Here is a 22,125-nt window from a genome sequence, read left to right on the forward strand (position 1 = left end):
TCATGCTTGAAGCCGTTCTTCAACTTTACACCTTGATATACCCTGATGATACCTATGAAATGGTTTATGCCCTGAGATAAATGCTTTATCAATGTTAATTATGATTCTATTTTTATTGAATTACAACGGTAATCATATTGAATTATTTTAGAATTGGATGGTTTTATAAATGTGGACCAGATTTGTGGTCAGACCAGATTCGTGGTCATAATAGGCCAATGCGTGCCTTGGATCCAGTATAGAGAGTAGAGCTGTGTGCCTTGCTCGGGGTTAGTGCGTGACTGATCATCAGCCTAACCTTAATTTTTAAAATGGAAAGTGAATATCCAATTCTAATCATTGCTTATCTAGAAACTTGATTCTCCTGAATCATTTCAATTGATCATTGTTTAATCTCAGTTATTGCTATTATGACTTGATGAGCTAGTTAGCTCTCTCTTGCAAACCTTTTTACGTTTTCAACAGTTGAAAAGGAAAATTATTGGTAACAAGGATTCCCAGCCCAATGTGTGAGCTAGGATTCCAGGTTAAGTTGGATCGAGCTAGCAGGAGCTTTATATTGTAGATGAGTTATGCAAGATTGTAAGACCGATATCATTATCAATTGTAAGTTGAACTAGTTTGGATTTGGTACGATGTAATAAAAGTTAAGGTTATAGCTTGTTTTCATACTTTAACCTGTTGCGATCCGTGATTGTGTAAAGAAGGTTCAATGCTTATAATATTTTATATAAAGGTTTATATATTGAGTGTGTGTTGTGAACCCCAAACTTCTGACCCGGGTTTGGAGGGTGTCACAGTATCCGCCGCCTGATTCTCCACCTGAGGAGGGTGATCCTGCCGACATCTAGGTATGTACTTGCTATCCTTATTATTGCCTTCAATAGGGTCATTGAATATTTTAAGTCTGGGGGTGGTAATTTAAGGATTAGTAGTAGGAGAGTCGTGTTCATATAAGAATCATATTGCATGTGTATTGGTAGTTCATTCATAATAATGCATAATTGTTCATATAGGCCATAATTGTTTGTATAATTATTCATGCTTATTATATGAGTCCATTTAGTTGCATTTGTATAACATATAGCATGATCCCGTAGGATGAACTATTTTCGGCTGGATAGGTAGTATGAGCTTGGTGATAGAAAACATAATTGGATTGGGTAATAATTGTATGGGTAGACAATAATTATTATAATTAAGTTGGGTAATAATTGTATGTGTTGACAATTATTATTATAATAGGAATGGGTAATAATTAGTCAGGTTATTGTTTTTATGTATGCTTGAGTGTTGTTTGACTTAAGTATTGCTTGAGTGAATATCGTTTGGTGAGATTGATTGTATTATTGATAATTATTTTGATTAATAATACAAGTTGGGACATGGTTTTTTCCGCGTCATATATTGAGTGTGTGTTTGGAATTGTTTATTTGGTTCTATACTTGTGTGTGTTCCCCCTAACAATTGGTATCAGAGCCAATGTTCATGATGGAGAAGGTTGGGGGATTTGAGATTGAATTATTTAATGGAAGAAACAATTTTACCTTGTGGCAAAGCACAGTAAAAGATCTGTTAATTCAACAAGGGTTATATGCGACTCTCGGAGGGAAGAAGCCTACTGAAGTTGATGATACAAAGTGGGGAGACATGAAGTTACGTGTGGCATCAACGATCCGGTTGGCCCTTGCACCGGAAATCAAGTATGATGTTCTTGAAGAGGACAATCCCAAGAATTTGTGGGAGAAGTTAACGAAGACTTATCACTCAAAGTCTTTGACCAACAAGCTGTTTCTCAAGAAAGATTTGTTCGGGCTCAAGATGGAAGAAGACGGAGATTTAAGAGATCATCTGAATCATTTTAATGGCTTAATCAACCAGCTGAATAATTTGGATGAAAAATTGAAGGATGAGGACAAAGCTGTTCTACTACTAGTGTCTCTACTGAAGAAGTATAATACTGTGATGACTTCTTTATTGGTTGGGAAAATGAAGTTAGATTTGGATGAGACTATTTTTGTTCTTCTAGAGGCCGAAAGATTGATGAAACAAGAATCGATTGACACATCTGATGGAAGTGCATTCGTGGTACGTGCGTGTGACACGGAAAAGAAGTATGTTAAGAAACATAACCCTAATATCAAGTGTTTTTATTGTAAGGAATTGGGTCATATACAATTTATGTGTCCAAAGGCAAGAGAAGACTTGAGAGAGTTAAAGAAAAATCAAGGGGGTAGTGTTTCACTTGTAGAAGCTGATGAAGATGTTCTTTTGGTTCAAGAAGAGAAAGGATCAAAAGAAGAATGGGTGCTTGACTCGGGATGTTCTCATCACATATGTGGCAGGAGGGAGTGGTTCTCGTCCTACAAAAAGTGTGAGGGAAAGAATGTAACTTTACCGAACGGTAAAACGGTAAAGGTTGCTGGCATTGGTGAGGTAACAATGAAACGTCACAACGGTCGTGTTCAGAAGTTAACTCAAGTAAGATACATACCGGAGTTAAATCAAAATCTAATTTCATTGGGTAAATTAGTTGATTTGGGATATACTGTTATGATGACGAATATTATGTTGAAAGCCACTAAAGGAGATTTAGAGATACTCAAAGGTCGAAAAGATAAGAGAAATCTTTTTGTACTAGAAGGAGGGGTTATTGTTCGAGGGGAGGTATTGGCGGATCGACGTCGATGGCTTGATGGTGACCATTAATTCGGTTGTGCATGAAATCATATTAGGTTGAAGGGGAGGATTGTTGGGGTTAAACCCAATAGGTAGTATGAGTTTGGTGATAGAAAACATAATTGGATTGGGTAATAATTGTATGGGTAGATAATTATTATCATAATTAAGTTGGGTAATAATTATATGTGTTGACAATTATTATTATTATTATGGGAATGGATAATAATTGTATGGGTAGACAATTATTATCGTAATCAGATTAGGTATGTCTTGTTGGCTAAGTTTGTGATGGCTATATATACATAGTCAGGTTATTATTTTGATGTATGCTTGAGTATTGTTTGACTTAAGTATCGTTTGAGTGAATATCGTTTGGTGAGATTGACTGTATTATTGATAATTGTTTTGATTAATAATACAAGTTGGGATGTGAGTTTTTTCGCGTCATATATTGAGTGTGTGTTTTGCATTGTTTATTTGGTTCTATACTTGTGTGTTCCCCCTAACAGGTAGGTCGCTGTTGATTTGGGTGTAGTGATGATGAATAGAGGGATGATTAAGTTCTTATGAATTGACTTGCATGTCCAGAAGCAAAACCTATTCATAAGTCTCATCGGGTGCTTTCGGGCTAGATCAGGGTCATACTTGTTTGGTTGTTGAAATTTAATCACTTATTTACATTTAGAATGTTTGATATTCCCTTGATGACGAAGGAGCACTAAAATATAAAATGGGGGAAATCAGGGATTTCATTGCTAGTTGTTAATAAAAGTTAGGTGTCAAAAGGCTAGTAGCCACTCATATTTATGAGTAGTCTAGGGTTGGATGAGATGGAGCGAAAGACATTCATTCCGAAAATGAAAAAAAGAAAAAAAGGAAAAAAAAGAAAAAAAATTGTGTTAGTATCTGATTATGCAGAATTGACCTCGGGTGAGCTCTTTGATACTTGAGCAATTAAGTTCTAGTGGGACTTGACCTAAGGCTTGTTCCGTCTGGGATCCGCTAACCTAACACTCGCTACATGGGTATTATTGCATAAGTCTTTCAGGGCCTCATCCATTGCATGGGAAAATAAGCATTTGTGTTGATGTGTTCAGTGTTGTAGCATGAATCCTTGTCTAACTCCAGTGATGATGGAGGTGTTTTGGAGTCATGATGTGTTTATCGTTCATTCTACTTATAAGCTTGTGATTATTTTAGCGAAGAATAGGATATGGTTTTGATCTAGTGTTGGGAGTTTATCTAATAAGCAAAGCACACACGCAAGCTTCTGTGCTTGTAAGTTAGTGCATTGGATTTAGTCGAGCTCTATTTAGAGTTATTGCATTCTTAGAGATATTGGCTTATTTATTTGATTATGGTTATTACGAGGGGATATTTGCATTATCATGTATTTGCATTCATTCATTTAGTTGCATTCATTCATGAATTGTAGAGTCTGTTTATGATTGAGGACAATCATCAATTTAAGTTTGGGGGTGTGATAAGTGGATTTTATATCCATTTAGAATGCTTCATATCGGCTTAAGTTGATGATTTTACCTCAAGTATGTGGTGTTTTAATGCATTTTGTGTTGAGTATGTGCATGGCTTTAGTTGGAGGCAGGAATGGACTTCTATATGCTTTTATGGTGATGAGAGATCAGGAAATGAAGTGCGAGCGCTTGCGAGAAGATCAGAGCGAGAAATAAGAAAACTACAGAATTTTTCCAGTAGCTAGGCGCGCCCACCCTTGACCTAGGCGCACCCGCACCCCTTTTCCGGTGGTAAAGCGCGCCCGTGCTTGATCTAGGCGTGCCCGCGCTAGGTCGGGCAGACAGAATCCTGTTTTTAGTATGTTTTGGATATTCTGAGCGGCAAAGTCAACCTGGAGCATATAAATAAAAAAAGGAGACGAATTAAACAAGAAGGAAAAAAGGGAGAACTCTGAAAACCAAAAAGCACTCAAGGCGGCTAAGAAGAAGAAGATTTAGTTCTACATCGTTCTTTTGTATTCTTCTAATTAGGCGATACTTTTGATGCTTATTTCAGATTTGTTTTCTAAACCTTAATACTTTAATATTCTCTTGTAGTATTCAGAATCTTTTTACTATCATGTTTTCATTAGAATCCATGATGACGAGCCGTTCAATTATGAACTAATCATTATCGTGAGATTCTAACAGATTTACTTATAGAGTTTAGTAGTTGATTGCCTAAAGTTTTCAGTGTGTGATGAATTATTGATTTCCTAGTATGGTTGTGCTTAATCTTCTTGGATGCGTAACTAACATCTAAGTTGTTTGTTAATCTCTATTGAATGCGAAAGTGGATATAGGGGTTTAGAACTTGCCATGCTAGCATAGGTTCATGGATGTTTTGTCATGCATGATTCGTAGTGTACTTTTAACCATCTTACGCTTCCCTATATGATCTCAATGGGTAACTTGCTCTTAAACTGTTATATTTTCAAATCTTATAGACATATAGGGTCTAAATATAATTAGTGTCTGCCAGCTTCTATCTAATTTGTGGATGTTGAGTAGTTGGGTACACGTATATTGAAATATAGCGTGTACTAATTTTGCGTTGTCTAATTAGTTATCATAACCATCACATACTATGATTAAAGGCATAAACTCTGAACAAAGTATTTAATGAAGTTGGAATCCTATGTTTTATTTCATATAAGTAACTTGATTTTAATCTCTTAGTTAATGCAGTCTAGCATAATTACTTTTAGATAATCAAACTCAGTTTGATACTTATCTTAGCAGTGTACTAAACATGCAATAAGATGTACTAAACCCTACTTTAAGTTATCTCTAAAATTTTCCATTTCTGGCTTAGTGTATCTTTGCAAATTGTGTATGTCTGTGACTTTCCTTTGTCAGTTAATCTTGGCCTTTGATCTTGCACTCTTCAAGCTGCTTTTGTAGACTTTTCAATCTAAGTGATTAGATTGTTTGTTGATTGATAATCTTGAATATTTAACTTTTCTGCATTATGTACTTGAGCTTCATGTCGAGATTTCCAGTTGTTATTATAGAGGACTGACATCTCGATAAGTATAATGGCTTATCAAGATCTCTTAGTTCTCTAAAAGTGTTTTGACTTTTCGAGGTCTCTGAGTTCTCTATAAGTGATCTTGACTTGTCGAGGTCTCTAAAACTTTGATGTAGAAATGACTTGTCGATATCTATGAGATCTTTATAGGCATTTTGACTTGTCAGTATCTCTGAGATCTCTAATGAGAAAATTGACTTTTCGATATCTCCAATCTTCATGACTTCATTTTAACTTGTCGATATCTCTGAGTTTTCTATATGCAAAGTGACTTGTTGATATCTTCAATCTTCATATCTTCATCTGACTTGTCGATATCTTCGGGACTTCTCTATAAGCCAATTTGGACTTCTCGATAAGTCATTCTGGAGTTCTCGAATGACTTCTCTATATGACATGATCTGGGACTTGTAGATATCTTGGCTTAGAACATTTTTTTCCAAAACAGATTTATTCAACTCCAAGCTTCTTCACAATCTCTTTGAGGCAAGATCTTCTTGATCTTCTTCCATAGTTTATTTTTATGCTTGAGACTATTTACAGAAAAATACTCCAGTCTAATCTTTCATATTTTTACAGACTCAATAATATAATACAAAATATAGATTTAGATTATCATAGGGCTGTCAATTTTCCTTAGTCTTGTTATGATACAAGCATGTCTTGCGCAACAGGTTAGATCTAGTCAAAGAAGAATTCACATTATGAAGGTTTTATGGCTAAGCCTAAGGAAAGTATAACTGAGATTTTTGAAAGGTTCAATAAGAAGATAAATGATTTGCAACTTTATGACAAGTATTATGAAGCTGAAGAATGAGTCTGCAAGGGTTGGCTCGGTTGGTTAAAGAGGGGATAACTATTCTCTTGGTCACAGGTTTGAATCTCATGGGAGGAGAATTTATAATTATGCCTCATGAGCCAGAGCCTGTTGCTTAAATGCGGTTTACCTTGGTTCACGTGGTTTGCAGGCTATTGCGTGAGCCCGTGGGGTTTACCCAGTGTGCACCCGAAGGGTAGCGGCTACGGGTTCCCTACGATAAAAAAATGAACTTTTGTGTATTTAAGTACAATACAAATTTACATTGACACTAAGAGCAACTCCAACCCAACATTATTACACTATATTAGTGTAAGTTTTGGTGTAAAACCCACTTCAACCCAACACTATAATGGTGTTAAAGTTACATCAAATAAATAGCGTGACTCCAAAATTTGGTGTCAAAAGTACATTTGGTGTAACATTGACACCAAATTTGGTGTAATTCGTAATTCCTACTATGCCCTTGCCATTATTAACAAAAAATAAATATATTCCCATCATATCCCATTTATATCCTACTATATTCAAACAAGCTACTTGCTTTTGGAAAAGTAAGAATATCATATCCTTATTTAGACATTTAGTTTAAGATATAATGTAAATGAGTTGGAGTTGATTTTATAAATAGTGTAATTTTGACACTAAAATAGTTTTAAAGTTACACAATTTTAGTGTTATAGGTTGGAGATGGTCTAAGTCTTGTATAACTCATCAATCACATTTTTAACACATTTATACGCACAAAACAGTTTTGATCATATTTCTAAAATATAAACATACAAAATAATTATGAACAAATCAATACTTTATACCTATTTAGAGCATGCACATGCATCACACTAGCTAAAAATTGCACCGTGTCTAATTAGTAGACCTCCAAGATATGTATTTATTTTACAATTTCGCCTAGATTGATTAATGCACCAACGTTTTTTCTCTAATTTTGTTGCTTACATCTTTAAAATATTAAAAAATTAGGAATTAGATATTAAAAAAATATTATAAGTTTTAGCTTATAGTATTTATAAAACACATGATCATGTTGGTTTACAATGGTGTTAATTTGTGTCATTACATGTCACAGCGTGAAAGAATGTTATCAACTAAAATGGATTATTATGGTAAAATTTAAGTTTTAATTGCACCCATGAGGTGTCTAACATGTCAAGAAATGTGTATTTTTGTTAATAATAAACAAAGGAGGAGGGAAAGTTATTTAGGCCAAGGACAAAAAATTTAAAAGATTTAAATTCAAATAATAATTATAAAACCAAATTATATGTGAAAAAAATACTATATTATGCGGAATCTCAAACAATCACAAGTATTTTTTAAAGTATCCACACACCGCGGGAAACATGAATATATAATCAACAGTTGGAGTTAAAATAACAAGAATTCATACAATTTAGAGCATGTTCGTGCATTGAACGGGCTAAAAAGCTAGTTTTCCCTAAGAATTTCTAAGACTACTACCCGTGAGTGTCTAAATTGGTTCATTAAGAACTATAAAATCGGTGACTAAAAATTTGATAAACATCAAAAGGGGTTGAATATGTTGTTGTAATTTTATTGATTTTCTTACTCTTGAAAATAAATAATTATAACGTACATTTATATATGTTAAGTAATCAGTCACACGAAGGTGATAGAGTAAGACCCGAATAGGATTTTATACTCTTGAACACTCCTCCTCGGTTGTACGATATGTTTCGCTACGATTGACAACAACAAATATAAGCAATACCAATACCATACCAACAACAAATATTTAAATTAATTAAATGGGGTTGGGAGGACTCGAACCCGAAGCCTTCCTTAAACCGAGCTCTGATACCATGTTAAGTAACCAGTCGCACTAAAACCTTAAGGTGGTAGAGGAATATCCGAATAAGATCTTATACTTTTTAACAATATGTAATATAAATTTGAAAATAAAGAACATAAAAAATTCATTTTAAATCCATTTTTTTATTATGTTCAATACATTGTTAAAAATTGTGAATTCAAATTAAATTCTCGATTTCATTTTTGTTAGAGATATTACAAGTATTTCTAATAATGAACACGCACAAAATAAGGAGCCAAATTCACCTTATAAAAACTATGAATCTCATTGGTCTCATTGGTTTAACAGAAGTATCATATTCTAGCTCAAGACATATTTGACCTATTGCAATTATATATACTAATTTAGCAAACATTACATGAAACCGTCCAATTTTCACTGTAATGTCACTTTCAATCCTTAACTCTTGTTCGTCTAAATATCTCTCTAAACTTCTTCGTAGACTTTTAATGTGCACACTATAATATGATAAATATTACAAGGGCACTGTTATTTATATTTAATTCTTCAAATCTTAGAAACTTGTCTGTTATATAAGTCTAAAATTTATCTTATTCCATATGTCATGAAATCTTGTTTATCTACTAGACTATGCAACAAAGAAAATTTAATCATGACTAAGACTTCACAACGTAGTTGATTTGATATCTTGAACTCTATTTTGCGATATAATTGGTTGACTTGCCGATATATAGTGTTGACTAGTTAATATGTAGACTTCACGATTCAACATTCTAGAGTTTGCTACATGAAGATTTTGTGATATGATCATTATCATATATTTTTATCATTTTGCTATATGGCGACTTCACAACATAGTTTTGAGACTTCTTCATATAATTTCAGACTTCTCGATATATACATTTTGTAATTCTCACTATGATAAATTATAGACTTCTCGATATAGTTATTTCTAGAATTCTCTACAAAACTTCATAAACTCCACGATCTAATAGTTTCTAGACTCTACCACTTTGATCTTCTTCCAAGAATTATTCATAGGATCATTTACATCATAAAACTTACAAAAACTCATATATTCTACTGAGTACTATCACTAAGGTTCTTAGAAGCTAAAAGTTCCCCAATTACTTGTATATTTACATGATTTAAGATGTATTTAGACATGTCTCTGACCAACAATCTTCCCTAATTTGTGAGTAAGATCATTAGCCATAAACTCATTTTAGATGACAAGTTTATCTACAACTTAAAAATAAAGTAGAGAAAATTTGCACAAGTTATAGAAAATACTTGTTATCTACGTTATATGAATAAGTTGAGTATGCAAAACTGAAATAAAATATAAAAAGTTTCAGATATTATGAATGAGGGGGACCATGAATTTTGTTGGTTATAGCTGTAATTAAGCTTTGACAATCATGTTTGACACTTCATTCTCAAATCAAAGGGGAACCAGATAACTCATCTGCAATCAACAACAGTAGGGAAATATGATGTACTGCAACAAATTCAACTTGGTTTTAGTAGTTCTCCCATATTTATTTAAAAATTTTATTCCCTGACAATCTAACAACAGAATTACAGAAGGGGGATTGAATGAAATTCTAATTTTTTTTTGGAAATTTAAAATCTCTTTTGAATATATATAACTGTGAGTGAATATGCAGTAGTGCGGATTAAAAGAATTCAAGTATTCAAACATAAAGTAATTAAACAAGACAGTTTAAAAACTTTTTGGTGGATTAAACTATCCACCGAAGATATATATAGATTCGAGAACTCTTTGATGCAAGAATGCACATAGCTGCTTAAAGTGTTTTTACAAAGATGAACAGAGAGAATTCTTAACAGATGTAGCTTTATCTATATCTCTGTTCAACTCTTATTGTTCACCCGTTCCATATACCGATAGATTAACACTTGCTACTCTTGGTTTATATACTACCAAGTTACATATGAATAAGATAAACAGTAAAAACAAGAATCTAGGTCTATTCACATGTTGCTTCATTTCTCTATCCAGCATCTTTGAATATCTTCAGTTAAACGTGGAAAATGAAATGTTTCTTTGTTCTGTAAAACCTGCAAACAGGCTACCACATTCCTTTTGTATACAATCAACCTATGTGACTGCCAAGTCGCTTTCAATTGCTATTTGAATCTGTTATCCTTTGAGACTTCAGCATTATACGTTGATACTTCTCTTAAGTTATCCGTTGAGTCTCAAGTGGATTATCCATTGAAAGAGTCTTGAGTCATCCGTTGAAGCTTTAGGTTTATCCGTTGATGATAAATTCTTTAGCAGTTGACACCTTTCACTTATACAAAATTACAAGGCATCTTCTATTTACAATTAGCCAACCTATTTTGTATATCTTTCTAGTAGTCACCATGACTTATAATTCACTATAACTTCTAAGCTTCTAAGCTGCTTGTTGCATAGAAAAATGTGCTATAAACTTGTTTAATATAAGCTAATTTATAAATTGATGGTTACAAAATCATTTAACTTATCTACTTAGAGTGTTTTGTTAAGTATCATCAAGCCTACAATATATTCCTAGAATCTTCCCTAATTTATGTCTAATAGAATTATAAGCATAAATTCAGGTTAATTTGATGATAACAAAACACCCTAATTAAAAATAAGACTATAAGCAATAGATAAATTGCAAAATTCTTCAATTGAAAGTTGAAAAAAGGGAGTTGAGTATAGTTACATGTCATTTCAAGGTGCTCCTATATTCTGAGCTAATTATTTCTTTTTCCTTAAATCCCTAGTCCTCTTTCCCAGCCTCTTGTCATTCTCCTCAATTTGGTGTTGGAGTTGTCTAAAGAATTCAGCTTCATTATCATCATTTAGATCTAGCATCTCCTGCATTTCTTTGAGTGTATCATTACTTGATATTTGTAGTTGGTCTTCAAGTTTGAAAAATCTTTTGGAACCCTTTTCATCTCTGAACTCCATCATCAAATAAGGTCTCAAATGCATTGTATCACCATTATATGGGATAGTTACAACTCTAGGAAGTGCATTTGGATCTCTCCAGCTTTGTCTGATTTGGCCGATCTTGCTAAATACTTCAGATTTGGCAACTTTGGTGAAGCCAAAATCCTTCCTCATTGCAGAGAACACCTTCAATAGGACATTGTAGCCTTCATTGAGAATTCTGTGTAAAGGTCAAGTGATCTCCTTGCCTCCCTTGTGTTTAAACACCAATCTTTCTGGCAGCTTGTTGTAAGCATCAGTTCCCCTTACTTCATCTAGCTCATCCAAGAAACGATTGATATTTGAAAATTATTTGATGTCACAGATGAATAGCTGATCATCTTTGTTGACTTTGGGCTTAGGCTTAGAAACCACTTTGAGTTGAGGTGGGTTTAACTTAACTCCAACAGTTCTCTTCCTTGGATTTGTATTTCTGGTGGGCAATTGTAGATTGAATTTAGGTAAAGGTAAACTGTCCCAATATATGGGTTCATCCTTAGTTAAAATAGGCTCATCATGAAAGTTGGTGCCTGGATGAACCTTGAATTTAACATGTTCCTCAGTGGACACAGTTGGTTGACTTGTAGTTGTAAATTGAAATTTCTCAGTTTCTTTTTCAATAGCATTAGCTGGCCTATTTGCGTTATGTAACGCCCTCCAGACCCAGGGTATAAGTCTGGGGGTTACTAGCTAATCACCAAACCTGTACAATCTGAATAACAATAATAATGAAATGCATCTAAACCCCTTTAACACTAATCAGTATCTTTTTAGGTTTAAGTATGAAAATAAGAACCACTAACTACTTTATTACAACCCAAATTTAAAATCTTACAAACTCTCTTTATTACAAACCATTGTCTAACCAGTTTTAAACTAAGTTTATCTTTTATTCAAACTCACACACTAACTATCTACACTCCACCTGTTCAGGTAACTCAAAGCTTTCTTCCTGGATTGGGATCAACACCTTGGTATGAGAGGATCCCGAGGCTTGACCCGCTTCTTTACCACTCGAGTCTTGATGGGTTTCATGTTCCTTCTTAACTGAAAATAATAAGGTGAATAACACAAAAAGGGGGTGAGCCAAAATTGCTCAACAAGTCCGCAAAATATAAACAATGTTAAAGCAGTTTAAATGAATCGGTAATCTGGGTACGTCTGCAAAGACATAACCCCGTAAGAATTGAAAGAAGGCCACTGCTGGCGAATACAAACGAACTAAACTGGACACAAGTTCGCATCTATATCCTGCTGATCAGCCAGGATACAGTGCAAATCTATATCTCCATATATAGATCCAGTCGGGCACCTAGGCTCTACGGCCCATCTCAAGGATCCGGTCATGTCCCGGTCCTTAGGATCAAGTAAAACTTAATCCCAAAACATCATTATCCAGTCCATGGAGTAGCAACCGGAACTATCAGTATGCTTTGATATATTTTAATCACCAGAATATACCAATGTGTATGTGTAACAATTGGGATATGAATAAGAATTCAAAGAAAAAGGAGAAATCAAAAATCAAAATGAAATATGAACAAGTGAATAGCAATTGTGTATCAGTGTTTATGAATAAGAATCAAAAGAGTGCAAGCGTGATATGAATCTGAAGAAATATCACTATTCTGAAATTAGAATAGGGGAAAAACTTGCCTTCTACGTGATTTACTCCAAATATTTCACCTCTGTCTATCACCGGATGAATCTGCCTTGCTGGCTTGGCTTCTGCTGGAGAAATAGACTAATTTAGTCATTTCATACTTCAATTGCATCTCAAACCGACTTTACGTCGCTCCTATTGTCTACCCATGCGCGTATTATTGACTCATATATTATTTATTAACATGCAAGACTCGATTAACCACATAATACATATATGCATATAAGCCACATAATCATTTTAATGGTTCAAAATTTTTAGAATCAAAATTGACTAGCTGTTCGCTTAACTGATCATTATCTGGCTCGTTTCCTATTTTTCGGGATTTATTGGACTCGTCTCTGCACGCGATTCGGCTTATAATCAGATAAATATCAAAGGTCAAGTAATTTCTAGAAAAAATTAGGTTTTAATAATATTTTTAATGGACACAATTCATTTTTCTGAGTCAAACGTTTCGCTCGAATCGAACTAATGGTCTAACTAATATCAATTAAACGCAGATAAATCAATTTATTATTCAATATAAATAATTATTACTAATTATTAAACCCTAAAATAATTTTTAAATAATTATTTAAGAAAAATCAGAACTAAAAATGATTTTTCTATAATTTTTTGGAATTAAAATGAATTTATTATGATTTATTAAAAATTATTTGATTAATTATCAAAATAATTAATCATTTTTAAATAGTAAATAAATAATAAATAAATAATAAATAATTGAGAAAATAATCAAATCTGATTTTTAGAAAATATTTAAGAATTATTTATAATATAAATCAATTAATAATTAATTAATCAATTTATAAAATAAATAAAACTGATTTTATAATTAAAATAAAATAAAAAAAAAATTTCTAGAAACATTTGTCAGAAAATCAATTCTGACAAAAACAGATCAAACCCGGGTCGCAAACCAGGTGGCAACCGGGTCACCAAGAACAGCAAACGGGTCGGGATGAACCCATAATCTGGTGAGGATTCCGGTCACCAACCTGTTTTCTGGCCAGTCTAATTACCCCTCAATTCAACTCCATTTTGCTCCATTTCTGTGTCAATTTCATTTGAAATCAACACAGCAATTTGACCACAGCAATCACATCACAGAATCATTCCTAGAACGTCATCTCTGGTGAAAACGATCCAACTCCGACGAACTTTTCCAGATTCCGATGAAGTCATTTTCAGGCCAAATCACGAATCGTTCGTACTTTTTTTACTGGGAATCGATTCCAAATTCTGTTCTAAACACGATCTAATCATCAACATCATCTAATCATCAACATCATCTAATAACCCTCAGGCTAAGTTCTCCGATCAAACCGACTTAAAGTCCGGCCAAAATCCGATTTCACTAACTCTTACATAAAAATTCACGTTTTATATATCAAAATAAAGCTTATAACATGTACAATCAAAGCCCTATACTCTACATAACCTCAGCTTTCTCTAAAATCAAACACGATCAAACAAAATTTTTCATAAAACCTAGATATAGTACTATCAATTCAAGCTATCGTCAGTAAAATTAATTAGCAGAAATCAATCATAAATCATCAAACAAAGCTATTCATAACATCAATTTCAACAAATAACCCCAGAATCAAAAAGTACCAAATCGGGTATAAACCCTAGAAATTGAAAATAAAAAATAACACATCAAAAGTTGAAATTGATGGCAGAAACAGAAAGAACAGATCGAAACCTGTGATTTGAGTACTCGAACTGCTTGATTTGGTGCAGAAATCAGATCAAAATCAGTGTTTGATTGTTCAACCCGAATGCAAAACCCGACCCGGTTTTTGAGAGAATTTGCAGATTTTCCAGATTTTTAATAATTAATTAATTAAATTAAATAATAATTAGGCTATTTATAGTAGTAAAATTAATACTTTTAATTAAAATTAAGGCCATAATTCTACATCTTTTAAAATTAATTGGCCCCTAATTTTATAATTTTTGAGTAATAAAATTTAATTTATAAATATTTTATATATACAATATATATGCCAAAATTTCCCTAAAATTGTGAATAATGCAAAATACAAAGAAATGGTATAAATGAAAGTTCTATAATGTTATAAAAATAAACATGTGATTTTTGTGGGGTTTTTAACACCCAACGGGGCCTGAAAAAGTCATTTTTCGCGAAATAAGAAAATTTATAAAATACCTAGATGTTCAGAATAATGCGATGGTACAAGCCGTTTGATGGAAAATAAGGCCTATTATTTTATTTGAAATATCAGCTATAAAGTCATGATTCAGGTCGTATAAACTTTGATATGAAAGCTATAAATGCAAAATAAAATATCTGAAAAATACCTTGAAAATACCTGGACGATACAGGATGCACGTAACACATAAAAATTAGGGTTTTACAGCTAATTACACATAAATGACACATTAATACACAAAATTTATTATAAATATGATATAACACAGACGTAATTTCCCCAGACGTTACACGTTAGCTTTCTTTTGATTCCCTTTTCCCACCCTGGTTTTGCTTCTTTCTTCTTTCTTCTTTCTTCTTTTTACTTCTTTAATGGTCTGCTTCTTCCTACTTCTCTGAGCTCCAAGTCTTCTAATTCCTCCTTCTTTAGCTTCCCCGAACTGAGGATGCCCAGTCATCACACAAATCATTTTTTTATATCTATAGATTCTTGAAATTCTTGGTCTTAACATGGCATCTTTGGTGATCTTGAAGCTTTCGATTGATGCACTCATCAGTTTATCTTCATCTGGCCTAAGATGAGAATAAACAACCAACATTGGGTGCTTTGTTGATATTGTGACACTTGCTTGTTTAGGTTTCAGCACCACAGAGTTGTTGAACTCATTTTTTGTTGAGGGTTCACCCTTATCTCCTTTTCCTAGTTGCATATCATTTATGGTGATTGGCTTCAACTGAGTGAAATGCTTCACAGATTGATCCTGAGTATCAGTTGAGCAAAAAACCTTCTCAATTTTTTCATCAATCTTCTTCGTTTGCTCTTTTATCTTGAGCTCAGCTGCTGCGAGATTGATTAGATCAATGTTGTCCAAAGCTGGTGGCTTAGAGATAGTAATAGCTGGTACTATCACCTTGTTGACTTGGATATGCACATCCTTCTCCTCCTTTTTATTATCATCAAGTGAAACAGGGTTTGAAGTTTGAGCAACCACCAACTATTGAAGTAATTGAGTTTGAGCTTCTTGGTTAGATAGTATCTTGGCCACTGAGCTCTCAACAGCTACCATTCTTGAACTCAACCTCAACCTTCCTATTTAGATCACTTTCCTTTCTGAGTTTCTGTTGAATATCCTTCATTGTTGACTCAGGAAGCTTTATCTCTATTTTGTCATTGAGGTCTTTCTTGACTGAATCAATGGTGTTCTTGAGCTCATCCATATCTTGATTTTGTTTAAGAGTCTGAATTTTGTGTAGCTATAGAGAATCAAGATGGGCTTCTAAAAGACATCTGGTACTAGCATTAGTGGTGGCTTGAATGGCTGACTGAGTCTGAGAAATTAGCTTGAACATTATGGAGTTGAAATGATGGTAACTGCAATTCTTTGTTTGCATCCAAGCTGGAATGTCTTTAGATGAACTAGGGCCTGCATCTCCCCCTATGTACATTCCAGTTACATCAATATTTTCCCCATTTGACTCATCACCATAAGAGTCACCAGACTCATACTTAAAATCATTACCAGCTGTAGGCGGAAGAGAGTTGATTGCATCCTTTACTCTTGGCATTGAATCTGTAGTATGTACCAGATTAAGAGTCCTCTCTGCTTCCTCATTGCCCTGAACAACGAATGTTTGGTAGGCTGTAACAGGATGAGTAAATGTCTCAGCATCTAGGAAAATAGAATCTATAACAGTCATGTATTCTTGCTGATAGTCTTTTCCTTTCAGCCTGATTGATATTCATTGACTCACTTGCAATGGTTTCCAAGCTTATTCCTTTTCTACATGCTTTTCTCTCACTCTCTCTCTTTCTCTCTCTCTCTCTCTCCCTCTATATATATATATATATATATCTTTTTGCATCAAGGGCTCCCCTTGCCTCCCCACCCTCACACCCTCACCTTCACTATCTAAGGCGGGACTCCTCTCACTCACTTTTACCATGTTGGAAGAAATAGCATGTGGAAGTTCACTCATTTCCTCTCCTTTTTCCAGAGAGCAACTCAGCCTATCACTCAAGTCACTCCCTTCCCTCAAACCTAGGAGTGATTGTATAACTACTAAGTCATCTACACTTATCACAGTTTTGGAAATATTAAGTTATATAGAGACTGTCAACTAATAAGTGATATCCGTCGAAGTAGCAGTTGTGAGTATCAACGGATAAATGCTGCTAAGCTTATCCGTCGCGTGACAATCACTTATCAACAGATGATGAATATCCATTGAAGAGGTAGAAACAAAAGAGTTAGGAGTTGAAACTATGGTTGAGTCTGTGGAGATTGATTTTAGATTTTTATGCACAGACTCATCATTAGTTTCAGAAAGAAATGGCAAGTGAGCCAACAAATCATCAATAAGATGATGCTCACTTTCTGTAGACTTTGACTCCTCCGAGAATTTTAAAGATCGAGAATCGGGAATTGATGTATTTATCATGTCCACATCCAGTGAGTTTGTGGGAGAATTGTGTGTGTATGGTGTATCAATAATGAGAAATTTTGGCTGTGACTCCATATTTATTGGAGCCACATCAACATGACTTTGATATGGTGATATGACCGAGTCTTTGACTATAGTTGACACTGTGTGTGTCCTGTGACTCCCCCAAAGGTTTCAGCTTCTTCTTTATGATATAGGTTAGTGTTTGGTCAGTTGTGTCCCTTCCCCTTTTTGCCGATGCTCTTGGTTGAGAGCTTGTTTCAATAGCTACATCCTTTTGATAGGATGCAACTAGTGAAGAGCTTATTTCCTTATTAATCACCACAGTCTGTTTAGAGACTGTGATATGGCTGGTTTGGCTCACGCTTCCCTCACCCACCTTATCCTTAGGGCTTCTTTGATTTTCATTCTTATCCCTCATCTTGCTCACTACCCTTCACACTTCCCTCAGGTGATGTGGTAGTTTTTAAAACCAATTTCTTTTGAGAGAAACCAGAGTTTGGCTTCTTTGATCTGGATTTAATAGATTTTGGTTTTGTGGCTTGGGTAGGCATTTGTTTGGTCATTGTCACAGATGACATAGCCACAGTTGAACTCAAAGAAATATCAGGTTGGGAAGAGTTAGAGACGGAAACATTTACCTTACTAACCTGAGGTGCCTCCATGATTGACATGTAGTGAAGAGACACGTCCTCATTGAGATTGTTTCTATTTAAATCAGCAAGTACTCTCTTTTCTTGGACCCAACAAGCAAGCTTGTTGTTCGGGATCTCAATTAAAAGATCCTTAGATACATGATTAGCTAGCATCATAAGAAACCTAGTATACTACACATTCTTTGGTCTTTTATTAATATCTTCTAATTTATACCCTAACTGTGACGGCCTCAACCCCGGGGTCAGGGGCTGACGTCACTCAAAAATAAAAAACCACAAATATAAACTGCAAGATTATTATTTTTATACTAACACGACCCCAAAACCAAGATCCGATCCAGGTTCAAGTATGATTTAAGCTACTCACTATTACACAACCATTTATTAAAAGTCCGACACACTAACTTACTCAGCAACTCATCAGACCGCACATGGTCTGATACAAACTACCTCAGAGGAGCCGGGACCGGAAGGGGCTGAAACTCTGTTCTGACCAGGATTGATAGATCTTCTAGGCATATGTGATATATATAACAGGTTACAAGGGGGAGCATATAATCGCTCAGCAGTACCAACACATAAATATCAGAGTAAAACAGTAATATAAACAATTATAGGAACAGAACTATAAAACAGTGACCTGTAAATTAGTTCGAATCTCTGTCAAAACAAAATAACAGTAAAAGAAACTGGATATCACTGACTAGCATGCTCTTAATAAAATAACTTAGTTGTATGATGTGTAAACACCGGAGTCCAATTTTAGCATGCTATTCACATTTATAATTCAACTGTATAAATCACTTATTCTGTTATGAGAATCACAAAGCTAAATCTGATACGTAGTGGATATGTGAAGATAACTGATCAGGATATCAACACCAGACGACTCCAACTGCCATCCCATAAATCTATTCCGGAACTCAGAGACTAGCTAGGTCTCTGACCTGCTGGACTAATCGGTTATGTAGTGCGCACAACCGAATTAGCCTCTTACGCCACCTCAATTGGCCCCTTTAGCCCCTATGTATCCAATATTTGTTCGTTTTATCTAGTTTTCAAATCACTTGTACATATCTCAGTTTAAAACAATTTTATTTAACATCACACATAATTTGGTTCACAAAATCATTTTCATTTAAAGATAGGTACCTTTTTCGAAGTTACTTTTCCCCAAAACAGATTTTAAACAAATATAATTACAGGGGATACGTAACTTAAAACATTTCTATTCTTGTACGAGAATAAAGCAATAGTTTATTCATATATACTGAACCATAAAAGAATGGTCAGGGGTACTTTCCTTGCGATGATTTTTTGGGATTCCTAGGGTAGTTGTGGTCGACTGACTTTAGTCCTCGCGAACTCTGACTGGGATCTACAGTAACAGAATAACCTAATTAGTTATATCCACATTCTTGATATCCTCGAACCTAATTAACCCAATCCGATAACCCGACTCGTATAATATATATACACATAATCACGTAATCAATATTCACTATAGGGGTAAAACGTTTTATATCGTATAATACACTTTTCGTATTTAAAATAATTTTCAGAAAATTTGGACAGCGACTCCTCTATTTATAAGCCTACCCGTCAAAACATAATTGACGTATAAATCCCAACAATCACAATTTTACAATTTACGCCATAATACGATTTTTACAATTAAATAACTATTTATGTTCCGAAAATAATTATATGAATTACTATTTATTATCATAAAGTTTTGAATCAATAATCACGAACACAAAACCAACACACACATATATATGCAAATATATTTATATACTAATTCGAACAGAGACGAAGCAAATGAAATCGCCGGAAAAATCCGGTCGAAACTAAACGGGAAAGCAAGAAACCGAGGGGAATCGAAGAGAAACCGGGAAAGGAGAAAGAAAGAGAGGGAAGGGAAAAGATATAGAGAGGAGAGATGGAGAGATATTGAGAGAGATTTGCGAGAGAGTACAGCCGAGAAAGAGAGAGACACGAGACTGATGTTTATCCCCCAAAACAAATGAGTCACCCCTCTGTTAAACCATAGGACAACACGTGTCCCTGCATAAATTTCTAGTTCGTTTACTGCTGATTTAACGAACCAACAGTGCTTAAAAATTCGTCAAAAAATTAAAATTTTGAAACCAAAAATCTCAAAATATTCGAAAGTTAATAAAATAAAATTTTTCGTAATTGAAAATGAATTATTCAAATGCGCACTATATGCGGATTTAACAAATTATTGAATAAACACGTTGGTAAATTTAATCAGAAAAATTTCTGCAATAATCTTAAAATTCTCGAAATATTTCAAACTTAATAAAATATGAATTTCATAATTTTGAAACATCCTGGAATTTAATATTGAATTTACGAATAAATCATAAAATCATTTAAAGATAAATAATTAATGAAATATTGATTTCTAAATTTTATAAAATCCCAAAAATAATTATTGAAATTATAAAACCACAAAAATAATTTTAGAGACAATCCAAATATTTATGAAAATAAATTTGCAATAAAAACTACTTTTAAAAATGAAGACAAAATAATACGGCTCAATAATTAATTGTACAAATAATCCCTGCACATCAATAATCACTCATAAATAATAATAATAATAATAATAATAATAATAATAATAATAATAATAATAATAAGATAACACATAACTGACTGAACAAATACGCATATTTTTATTTACTTAATTATTCAATATTTACATATTGAAATAATACAAAAATATACGAGTCGTTATATCCTTCCCCCTTAAAAAGATTATGTCCTTAGAATCTGATCTAACTAAACAAATGAGGATATTTATCAAGCATGTATGACTCTAACTTCCAAGTATACTCTTCTACTCGAGGATTTCTTCAAAGCACTTTTACAATGGGGATTGATTTATTCCTAAGGACTCGCTCTTTACGATCTAAAATATGGATTGGCTGTTCCACATAGGACAAATCTGGTTGAAGCTCGATTGATTCATACTCTATAACTTGATTTGAATCAGGAATATATGGTTTTAACATAGATACATGGAACACATTATGAATATGTTGTAACTGCGGCGGCAACACTATTTCGTAAGCGACTTTTCATATTCTCTTTAAAACTTCAAATGGTCCTATGTACCTTGGGCTGAGCTTACCTTTCTGACCAAATCGAACTAATCCTTTCCAAGGTGATACTTTCAACAATTCCAACGATCCTACTTTGAAGTTCATATCCTTTCGATGTAAATCAACATTCTTTCTCTGTCTATCATGGGCTGCTTCTAACTTTTTCCGAATTAATTTCACTGCATCTTTGGTCTGTTGAACTAGCTCAGGACCTAACATTTTCTTTTCTTCTACTTTATCCCAGTACAATGGTGATCTACACTTACATCCATACAAGGCTTCATAAGGTGGCATTCCGATGCTGGCATGATAACTATTGTTGTATGGGAATTCAATTAAAGGTAAGTAGTCATCCCAGTTTCCCTTCAAATCCAAAGCACAAACTCTTAACATATCTTTTATTTTCTGGATGGTTCTCTCACTCTGACCGTCTGTCTGGGGATGATAGGCGGTACTCATATTCAACTTGGTTCCTACACATTCTTAAAACTTAGTCCAAAACCTTGAATTGAATCTTGGGTCTCGATATGATACAATGGAAATAGGGACTCCATGCTTGGTTACTATTTCATCCAAATATAACTTAACTAGATTTTCCAAAGAATATCTCTCGTTGATGGGGAGGAAATATGCTGACTTTGTCAATCTATCGATGATAACCCAGATAGCGTCGTGATTTGCTCTAGTCCTTGGCAATCC

Source organism: Apium graveolens, chromosome 4 (genome assembly GCF_009905375.1).
Source record: "Apium graveolens cultivar Ventura chromosome 4, ASM990537v1, whole genome shotgun sequence".
Taxonomy (NCBI): Eukaryota; Viridiplantae; Streptophyta; class Magnoliopsida; order Apiales; family Apiaceae; genus Apium; species Apium graveolens.